The sequence below is a fragment of the Rhinatrema bivittatum genome, chromosome 3 (genome assembly GCF_901001135.1).
Source record: "Rhinatrema bivittatum chromosome 3, aRhiBiv1.1, whole genome shotgun sequence".
Classification (NCBI taxonomy): Eukaryota; Metazoa; Chordata; class Amphibia; order Gymnophiona; family Rhinatrematidae; genus Rhinatrema; species Rhinatrema bivittatum.
The window spans coordinates 446843473-446854006 of NC_042617.1; positions in this window are offsets into that span (position 1 = coordinate 446843473).

The window sequence follows — 10534 nt, forward strand, 5'->3', positions numbered from 1 at the left end:
CCGGACATGGACATCCTACTGGCTGCGGTACCCGCTAGCGGCCCTCCCAGGGATCCAAGGCCGCCACCCAGCAATCGACACAGACAGCCTGTACCAAGCCCTCAAGACATCTTAGCCTCGCAGGCAATGTCCCAGATTTCCCTTATCCTTTCTCAGTTCCTTACCACCATGGAGCAGCAGGGGAAACGTCCAACAGAGACACCGCTGGAAGCCCCCCCCCCCCCCCCCCCCCCCCCCCGCATCGCTACAGGACAGCCTCAGTCCAGTTCTTTCTCCTGGACAACCTCTACCAACTCCTCCTCCTGGGGATCTTTCCCCCCAGCCTTCCACATCACCAGGATTCTCTACAGGTTTCCCCTCTGATCCGGTGGAAGAACAACTGGAGCTGATCTCTCCACCAGAAGACTTGTCATATTCTACGTTTGTGGAGAAAGTGGGGCAACGTCTCAACGTCGAGACTAGAAGAGTTCCTGACCTGAGAGCGGAAGTCCTGGGCATCGTCAAAATATTTGAATCACCTGTGGAGCCCATGGCCTTGCCCTCTCATGAGGTCCTAGATGCGGTCATAACCAGAGCCTGGGAATCTCCCTTTGCGGGACCATCAACTTCTCACAAAACGGACCTGAAATTGTTAAAGCCCCTGCTTCAGGAAGTGTCCCCAGACCACCGACCTCCTGAGCAGTTTCATGACTTGGAGGAGGGATTGAGGCATCTCCTGCGAACAGTCTATGAGGGGTTTGAGACTTTGGCTAAATCCATGGCAAATGCCATCGCGGCCTGACGTCTAGCATAGCTCCGAGCCAGCGCCATCAGCGAGGATGTTCATGAGAAGCTTGCCGATCTTCCCTGTCTCCCCGATAATCTCTTTGGGGACAAATTCGGAGAAATGGTAGCCCAGCACAAGGAGCAGAAGGTGGATGTAATGTCCCTGACCTCTCCTGCAGATTCAGCTTCCTCGAGGCGGTTCTTCACCTCATATAAAAGACCTTATTACCAGTGATGGCCTTACCAGCCATACCCGTCCTACCAGCCTCCTCAATATACACTGACTCAACCTCAGTCTTCCCAAAAACAGGGGGCTCGGCAACGACAACGCACCCTCGGCAGCCTCGTTCACCCCAGGATTCCAATCCCCCTAAACCTTCCACGGTTTTTAGGGCAAATGAACCCATCACTACCGCTCCCAGTGGGGGGCAGGCTCTCCCACTTTCTTCAGGCATGGAAGGACATCACATAAGACCTCTGGGTTCTGCATATCATACAGCAGGGCTACTCCCTCAATTTTCACTCCATCCCCTCCACCCCACACCTGGTGCACCAGAAACACCTATCGGCGCATAGCGGTCAACTGCAACTGATGATCAACAGCTTGCTTCAGCAACAGTGCATTTGCGAACTGCCTGCGGCGCAGTTCCACCAGGGCTTCTAATCCCAATACTTCCTCATACCCAAAAAATCGGGAGGGTTACGTCCCATCCTAGACCTTTGCTCTCTCAACAGATATACTTGAAGAGGGAAAAATTCAAAATGACGTCATTCAAGTCCATCCTGTCCTTCCTTCGACCCAGCAATTGCATGCATTCACTGGACCTCAAAGATGCTGTTGCAACTGCAACCTACAGGTCCTGATATGGGCGTGGCCACTAGCTCATGGGAGAGCGTGAGCTCCTGAACCACGGCATGACTCAGAGAGGAGCCCCGAGCCACACTGTGGGAGGTGAGCGCATGCAAGCACAGGTGGAGCAGGAACAAAGCAGGACTGGAACTAAAGCAAGGAACTTGAAACAGGCACCAAGCAGGATCAGCCCTCCGCTGGACCTACAGCACCAAGTAGACCCAGCAATACAATGCTGGTCTCAGGAGTAGCCTTCCGGTCACTCGAAAGCCCTTTTGGACCCACCGCTTGGGAACGATGCGTGTGTGAGGCCAGACGGAGGCTGAGGGCAGGAACAAGATGAAGACTTGGAACTTGGAAGGACCCGGACAAGGATTCAGGTTACTCAGAAGATCTCAGGCAAGGTTTCAGGACTCAGGAGAAAGTACTGGGTGAGAACTGCAACGTAGTGCGCCCTACACAGCCGCCCATGGCTGGTTGCGGACCACACTGAGCGCAAAGCAGAATCCAGGCAAAGTAGTGAACTTGAGACTGGAACATGTCGAAGATTCAGTAGAGGCCTGCACTGGGGCGCGCCCTACACAACCGCCTGTGGCTGGTCGCGGACCACGCTGGAGCGGAGCAGGTTATGGCAGAGTCTTTGGCATGGATGGAAGCAGGCAAGGAATTCCAAAGACAGGACAAGATTCAAGACTTGGAACGCGGAACATTAAAAACAAGGGTCTTCCGAAGACTTGCACTGCAGAGGAGAAGAAGGCTTTGTACCACGAAGCGACATACACAGTCACAGACCACGACGGTGGCACGCCAGGAAAGGTGGATGCAGGAAACTGGGAACAGGTTGCAGAGGCAAAGACGAAGGCATCAGGACCAAGACATCAGGAACACGGAACATCTGGAACACCAGGACTCAGGAATGGAACCATGGAACATCAGGACATGGAACTGGCAACGAAGGAGCTCCAACGAAGGATGAGGAGACTAGGAGCACGGAACAAAGAGCCATCTAGACAAGTGAATACCAAAGAGGACCTTGACCCAAAGAGGAACACAGGATTCTGGGACAAAGGCATCGAGGAACTTTATAGGGCTGAAGCAGGAAGTTAATAGATGAAGACTTCCGGTGGGGCTCCGGGCTTTTCCCGCTGCTGGCCCTTTAATACAAAGAAGAGGTACACGCCGGCGCCTAGAGGAGGGCCCAGAGAGCAGGACCATGTACAGCGGCAGCCTCTGTGCAGAAGCAGGAAACATGCAGAGGTCCTGGTGGCGGCACACAGGCTGCATAGGAAGCAGTGGCAGCTTCCTGCTACCTGAAGGCATCCTTGAGACGTCTTCCCCTGCCAGAGGTTGGAGTCAGCAGGGGTGGCTCGGAGCCACAAAGACGGCGTCCCAGGGCGGACCAGGCCACAAAGACCAAGGTAGCAGCACTGGTGGCAGGTACCCGGCTGCTTAGTGGAAACCCAGCGGGGAACTCCCCACTGCGGAAGCGGAGCTCTGGCAGCAGCACAAGGCTGTGAAAAGGAAAGTTGGCGGCGGCTCCACGCCGCAAAGGAACAGTGACACGGCAGTAGCACAGGCCACGAAGAAAGAAGTCAGAAGTGCAGCAGCCTGCCGCGGAGACAGTCGGCGGTGGCTCGGGCAGTGAGGGAAGGCCTGCTCCCGGGATGGGGACCGCGAGAACAGGATCGTAACAGATGCCTATTCGCACATACTGATGCATCCTGCTTCCTGGTGGTTCCTATGCTTTTCAGCCACTGGCTACCATTTTCAGTACAAGATGCTTCCATTTGGCCTCTCCTCAGCCCCCAGAGTTTTTACCAAATACCTAGCAGTAGTGGTGACTCACCTCCTAGGACGGGGGATCCAAATATTCCCCTATCTGGATGATTGGCTACTGGTGACTCCCAACCCGTCCCTCCTGCAGACCAATCTGCTCATAACCATACACTGCCTGGACAACCTAGAGCTGCTGGTCAACTTTGAAAAATCGAATCTGCAACCCATTCAGGTCTTACAATTCATTGGAGCTCATATCGACATCACTCAGGACAGAGCCTTCCTCCTGGAACCCCGAGCTCTTGCCCCAACATCGCTTACCAGATGCCTCCAGTGTTACGGTCGTGAACCCTTGGACCATAACGGCTGGGACTGCAGATGTTGCACTGTGGGGACCCACAGTGAGCGTCACAGCTGGGAGGTGGCACTGAAGAGACACTCCGGAGAAGACTTCACCACTGGAAGTCTGAGGTCCCCCCAGGAGGAGCCCGTAGGGACCCGGACCTCTTGGACTTAGGTGAGACCATATGCAACCAAGGATCCAGGAAGCGGCCGAGGAGATGGTCGATGAGGATGGCAGGGCCCAGGAGGCTAGAAGTGTCTTCACCCTTGGAAGCCCGCAGCTCCCCCAGGAGGAGCCCGCGAGAGCCCGAACCACTGGGACTTAGGAGAATCCCCTGGGCCAGCAAGAACCAGATACCTGAGGAGGCGGAGAAAGCAAAAGTCGGAGTCCTTTAAAATGTTTAAATAAATAAATAAATAAATAAATAATCACGATATACTACTAACCCGACTAAAGGAGATTGGGCTAGGCAAAAACACCATTAAATGGTTTGGCTCCTACCTATTTAACAGATCCTACAAAGTACACCTCAACAACAATGAATCAAAACAATTCCCACTCCCCCACGGCGTACCACAAGAATCCTCACTCTCCTCCACCCTTTTCAATATATATATGCTCCCCCTCTGCAAACTCCTCTCCAGCCTGGACCTCCCCTACTACATCTATACAGATGACATCCAGATACTACTCTCCATCAAAGAAAACATGCCAAACACCCTATCCTTATGGAAATCCCTCTCCATCCAAATAAAAAACCTCCTCACTCAGATATCTCTCACACTCAACCACAAAAAAACAGAAATACTACACATCTCACACAAACCCACCACAAAGATCATCCAAGACCTCTCGACCACCCAAACAAACCATCAACTCACCACCGAAGTAAAAGACCTTGGTATCACACTGGACTCTGAACTCAACCTTAAAAAAACACATCAACGCAACAATCAAAGAGGGCTATTACAAACTTCAAGTCCTCAAAAAGCTCAAACCACTACTCTTCACTCATGACTATCAAACAGTACTCCAGTCCCTCATATTTTCCAAGCTGGACTACTGTAACTCCCTCCTCCTCGGACTCCCTGCTTCCTCCATCAAACCCTTCCAACTTCTGCAAAATGCACGAGCCAGATCTCTCACAAACAGCAATCATTCATCACACATCACACCCATACTAAAAGAACTCCATTGGCTCCTCGTAACCTACAGAACACAATACAAAATCCTAACACTCCTGCACAAAACCATCAACAACAAAAAACTTGAATGGCTAAAGGACACCCTCCACCATCATGACTCCCAGAGAAATCTCCGGTCCCAAAACACCAGCCTGCTTTCCATCCCTCACACAAAATTAGCTCACCTCACCACAACCAGAGAACACACCATTTCAGTAGCGAGCCCTTCCCTATGGAACAAGCTGCCCACCCAACTAAGACTGGAACCCTCTACCCAGTCATTAAAAAAAACCCCAAAAAACCCAACTTAAAACCTGGTTATTCCAAAAAGTGTATCAACATACACACCACAAACCCCTGCACTGCGCCCCTCCCCTTTCCCATAGCAGATCTAATTAAACTTTCCTCCCATGCCACCCCCATAACCCCCCATTTCCCTCTTTCCCCCTATCCCCTGCCCAGTTTCCCTCCCCTCCCTTCCTCCCCCTTACCCTATCTCCGTTCCCTCAATAATTATATAAGACTTAATTTTATCATATACCAGTTAAAATTGTTATCAGGTTATACTGCTTCAATGTTACAATGTATCAATAATAAGACACCTTGTCTTACTATTCCACTAGTTATAATGTAAACCGATGTGATATACTCCAATGAATGTCGGTATATAAAAACAAATAAATAAAATAAATAAATACTGTATGCATTCCCCCCTTTACCTCTAATCTCTCACACAGTCCAGAAATGCATCACAGACAACTCAGACCTCATTCTCATCGCTCCAGCGTGGCCCAGACTACCGTGGTATGCGTATCTAGTTTGACTATCGGTGGACCGGCCGATCCCTCTGGGCAACAGCTCACGCCTCCTCACCCAAGAGGGAGGCTCCCTGTTTCATCTGCTCCACTCATTTCTCAGTCTCAATGCGTGGAGTTTGAAAGGATGGTACACGACCACCTGAACCTTTCACCTCAGCTGCAGGATATCTTGGTTTCCTCTAGGAAGCCCTCCACAAGAATGAATTATCAAAGGAAATGGGCCCTTTATGCCTACTGGTGCTCAGAAAGTGAGATGGACCCGCTCACTTGTCTGCCTGAGCAATTATTGGACTACCTCCATCTGCTCTACCGGAAGGGGCTAGCCATGGCTTCAGTCAGAGTTCACCTCAGTGCCATAGCAGCTTATCACTCTCTGCACAACGAAGCCCCAATCTCTTGTCACCCGCTCATCTCAAGATTCATGAAGGGGGTTTTACATCTCCGCCCTCTGATCCGGAAGCCTCCAGTTCCATGGGATTTGAATGTGGTGCTAGAGTAACTGATGCTACTGCCCTTTGAACCACTGGATACTTGCCATCCCAAGTTCTTCTCCTGGAAGGTGCAGTTTCTGGTCGCACTCACCTCCGCAAGACGTGTCTGAGCTGCAGGCCCTGGTGCACTACTCGCCATATCTGAAGTTCTATCACGACAAGGTTACGTTGCATACGCTTCCTGCCTTTCTTCCTAAAGTGGTATCAGTTTTCCACCTCAACCAATCCATTACCCTTCCAACCTTTTACCCAAAGCCACATAGTAATGATGCAGAGCGTAAACTACTCATGCTGGATTGCAAGCGGGTACTCGCTTACTACAAACACCACTCATACACTGAGCACAGAGCCTCCCAGCTCTTTGTATCATTTAACCCTAACACTCCAGGTCTTCCAGTTTCCAAAGGAACACTTTCATCTTGGATCTCAAATTGCATACAATTCTGCTATCAGAAACGTTCAGAGACCTTGCCTGCCTCCCCTAAGGCTCACCAGGTCCGTGCTATGGCTGTTTCTATAGCTCACCTGCATGAGGTGCCTATTCTAGACATTGCCACCTGGTCCTCGCTGCACACATTCACGGCTCACTACTGCTTGGACAAGCACACCGCAGTTGATGCAGACATGGGCAAAACAATTCTCAAAGCGGGCACTTCTTAATGCTGCAAAGTCAACAGAAATGAACTGTCCGCCTATCTTCTCTACTGTCTTGAGCGCACCACCTCAACTCATCATTGGGATATGATCAGGGACTTGTGCTCAATACATCAGCTGGGGACTCCCAGACAGCATGGCTAATTCATCTGCTAACTATGGGAAAACACAGTTTACAGTAAGCAAACTTGCTCTTCCCTCCCCCAGTTGAGAATTCATGAGGTGATTTCTGTGATCCCTCAGATGAATGCCTTGGTCTTGTAGCTGGTTTTTCAGCCAGCATGGACTTAGCTGTTGAAACAGCTGCAAGGCAGCGGGTGCAGGAAGCCGAGTGCAGCAGTGACGGTATATGACATCTCCTCCTGCAGCCGGAGACCAACTGCATTCAGTTGGGATGGGCTGAGCTCAGGTAAATCTTAAAAAATAAAAAAACAAAGAGCAGAGAAGAAGGGTTTTTTGTAGGGATTCCTTCTTCCTCTGGTCTCTGTGCTCGGCATGCCATTCCAACACTTGATCCTGCCTCCAAGAGAGTTTAAGGGATGTGGGTAGCCTGGCAGGTTGAGCAGCTTTTTTGGTCTAGGCCCTGCTGTTAGGCTTTTCTCGGTGTACCTTGTGATAAGCCGCTGCAGTGTTTTTACGCATTTTCCTGTGCGTTAGGCTGCCCTCTTCAGGACCATCAGTTTGTGCGAGAGTATCCGGCTGTGCATCCAGTTATGTGTCCAGGTTTTGGACACTTAGTTTGACACCTACTTGGGCATCCATTTGGTAGTGGCGTCTAATTTAGGCACTCGCTTTCCCATATGCATAATCTGAGCAGCATTGAGGGCACTCAGTTTTTGGGCGCTCATTAAGGCACAGGGTTGTACGCCTTTAAGTTTTGGATGCCTGAATTTTGGACACCTAATTTTTACAGTGCAAATTCAATTGGACGCATATTTTTCAGTCGCTTGTTAAGCATTCTGACAGATTGATGGTGCCTATAGCTAAGAAAGCTAAGCATATTACCCTCTGTGCTGCTTGTCATATTCAGGCATCTCAGCCTGGCCTCCTCTCAAACTTATGCCAGTGCTGCTTGGAGGCTGAGGGAGAAATGATTTCCACCACCAAATCCTCGCCTTTCCTGCTGGTCTATGGCCAGCAGCCCCTCCCTCCACTGCCATTACCATTAACAGTTCCCTCTCCCGCCATCCAGTTAACACCGCGGGAATTGCACCATTTTTGGGAACAAACACGCTTCTTCTACAGAAGGACAGAGTCAAGAAAACCACTGATGCCCATCAAAGACTGGCTCCACATTTCAGAACTGGTGAGAGGGTCTGGCTCAGCACCAAATATATCCACTTGAAACTCCCGTCCTCCCACCTGGCACCTCACTATATCGGCCCCTTCTCCGTGCTTCGTCAACTGGGACCCGTCACCTACCAGCTACGGCTACCTCCTTCCCTGAGGATCCACAATTCCTTTCATGCTTCTTTGTTGAAACCTCTAGTGCTATCTTGGCCATCACGAACTCCTCCCAAACCTCAACCTTTATCAGCTGAAGAAGAGTCCATTTACCAGGTCCACAACATCCTGGACATAAGACAAAGAGGTTGAAGGTGGGAATACCTACTATCTTGGGAGGGCTTTGGTCCGGAAGAGAATTCTTGGGAACCGGCGGCCAACATACTAGATAAGAATCTGCTTAAACAATTTCATCACTCCCATCCCAGGAAACCGAAACCCCTGGGGAGGGGCCCTAGAGGAGGGGGTACTGTTACACTCACCAGCTGGCTTCCGGGTCCTCCCCGACACGTCACAGCTACTCGGTCCTCTCTCTCTCCGGCATCGGGCCTCCCCCGGCATGCAGGATGCCGCTAGCCTTCCAGCCGGTCAGGCCCTTCCTCTAGGCGCAAGGGTCAAAACCAGAAGTCAGGCCGAGTGGTCAGGTGTAGCATGGGTCAAGCCAGAAGTCAAACCGAATGTGGTCAGGCAAAGCAGGGGTCAAGCCAGAAGTCAATCCAAACATAGAAGGCAAGGACCGGGTAAAGGATCAGGAACCAGTAACATAGACAGGATCAGGTACAAGCAACGGGCACATCACAAGCATGGAGACCTGTTGCCAAGGCAAGGAACCACTGGCTGGGCCCGGCCTTATATACTGGGACCCAGTGATGTCACCATCTGGGGCCACGGGGTGGACTCCCGCCACGGCCCCTTTAAAATCCAGAAAGGCGTGCACGCGCCTAGGGGGCAGCATGGACCATGTGGGGAAGTCCTCTGGGGAACCGGGGAGTCCATGGAGAAGCTGGGGACAGCAAAGGAAGCTCAGGTGCGCAGGTAAGCTGCCTACTGCCACGAGGGAGGTCGAACCGGGAGCAGGAGCTGGAAGTCGGGGGTAAGTGGGCCCAGATGTGGGCTTGCCGCGGGTAACACACGCAACACATCTGCATTAGATCTGAACTTGCTTTGAAGAATAGAGCAGAATATTTCTACATTCCTTTGTCCTCTGATGCAAATGAAACACTTGATTGGTGATCCCCAGAGATAAAAGCAACCTGTTTGCTACTGCTTGCTTTATCCAGAGACCATGTATGGGGAAAGTACATTGCTTGTAATATGGCTGCAAGCCCACTCCCAAATTCTTAGGGATTCCTGGTAGAGTCCACAACCCTCTGCCCCCTTGTTTGTTCATATAGAACATTGCTACTTGATTATCAGTTTGGATCAGAATCCACATTCCTTAAAGGAAATGTGAAAAAACTTTTAGTGCAACTCTAATTGTTTATAGCTCTAGGAGGTTGATCTGAAAGAAATATTCTGTTGATGATCAGACTCCTTGGGTTTGGAAGGAGTCTGTGTGGACACATCTATTGCAGCACCGTAAGAACATAAAATATGCTATATTGGGTCAGACTAAGGGTTCATCAAGCCCAGTATCCTTTCTTCAACAGTGGCCAATCCAAGTCAAAGTACCTGGCAAATACCCAAACATTAAATAGATCCCATGCTACTAATACTGGCAACAAGCAGTGCATATTCCCTATTTATTAATAGCAGTTTATGTACTTCTCCAAGTCTTTTTTAAACCTAGCTACACTAACTGCCTTAGCCACATCCTCTGGCAATGAATTCCAGAGTTTAATTATGTTTTCAGTGAAAAAGAATTTTCTCCAATTTGTTTTAAATATGCTTAATTGATAAAATAGAAGCCATAGCGAAGCTCCCATTTCTATGATTTATTTATTTATTTATTTAACATTTTTATATACCTAGGTTCTGGTAACAATGTTACTAATCACTTCGGTTTACATATAACTTTGGGATGACATAAGATATGTGTCTTACAGAGAACAGGGAGATGAAGAACTGGGAAATGATTAAGTTACATAACACATTATGAGAAACAACATTTTAAATTAATGAATCTAACATATTAGCGAATATTATCAATCAAGTGAAAGTCATGTAACAGGTGGATAATCGTTGGCAAGGGAAATTGCATTTGATTCTGGATTAATTAAGCAGTGGGACACATGATGTGATGACCACGGTAGGAGAGTGATAGTAAAGTCCAACTCAAGCGTATGCTTGGTTGAACAGCCAGGTCTTGAGACTTTTTTTGAAGTTAATTGGGCACTGTTCGAGCCTAAGGTCTGCAGGGAGAGAGTTCC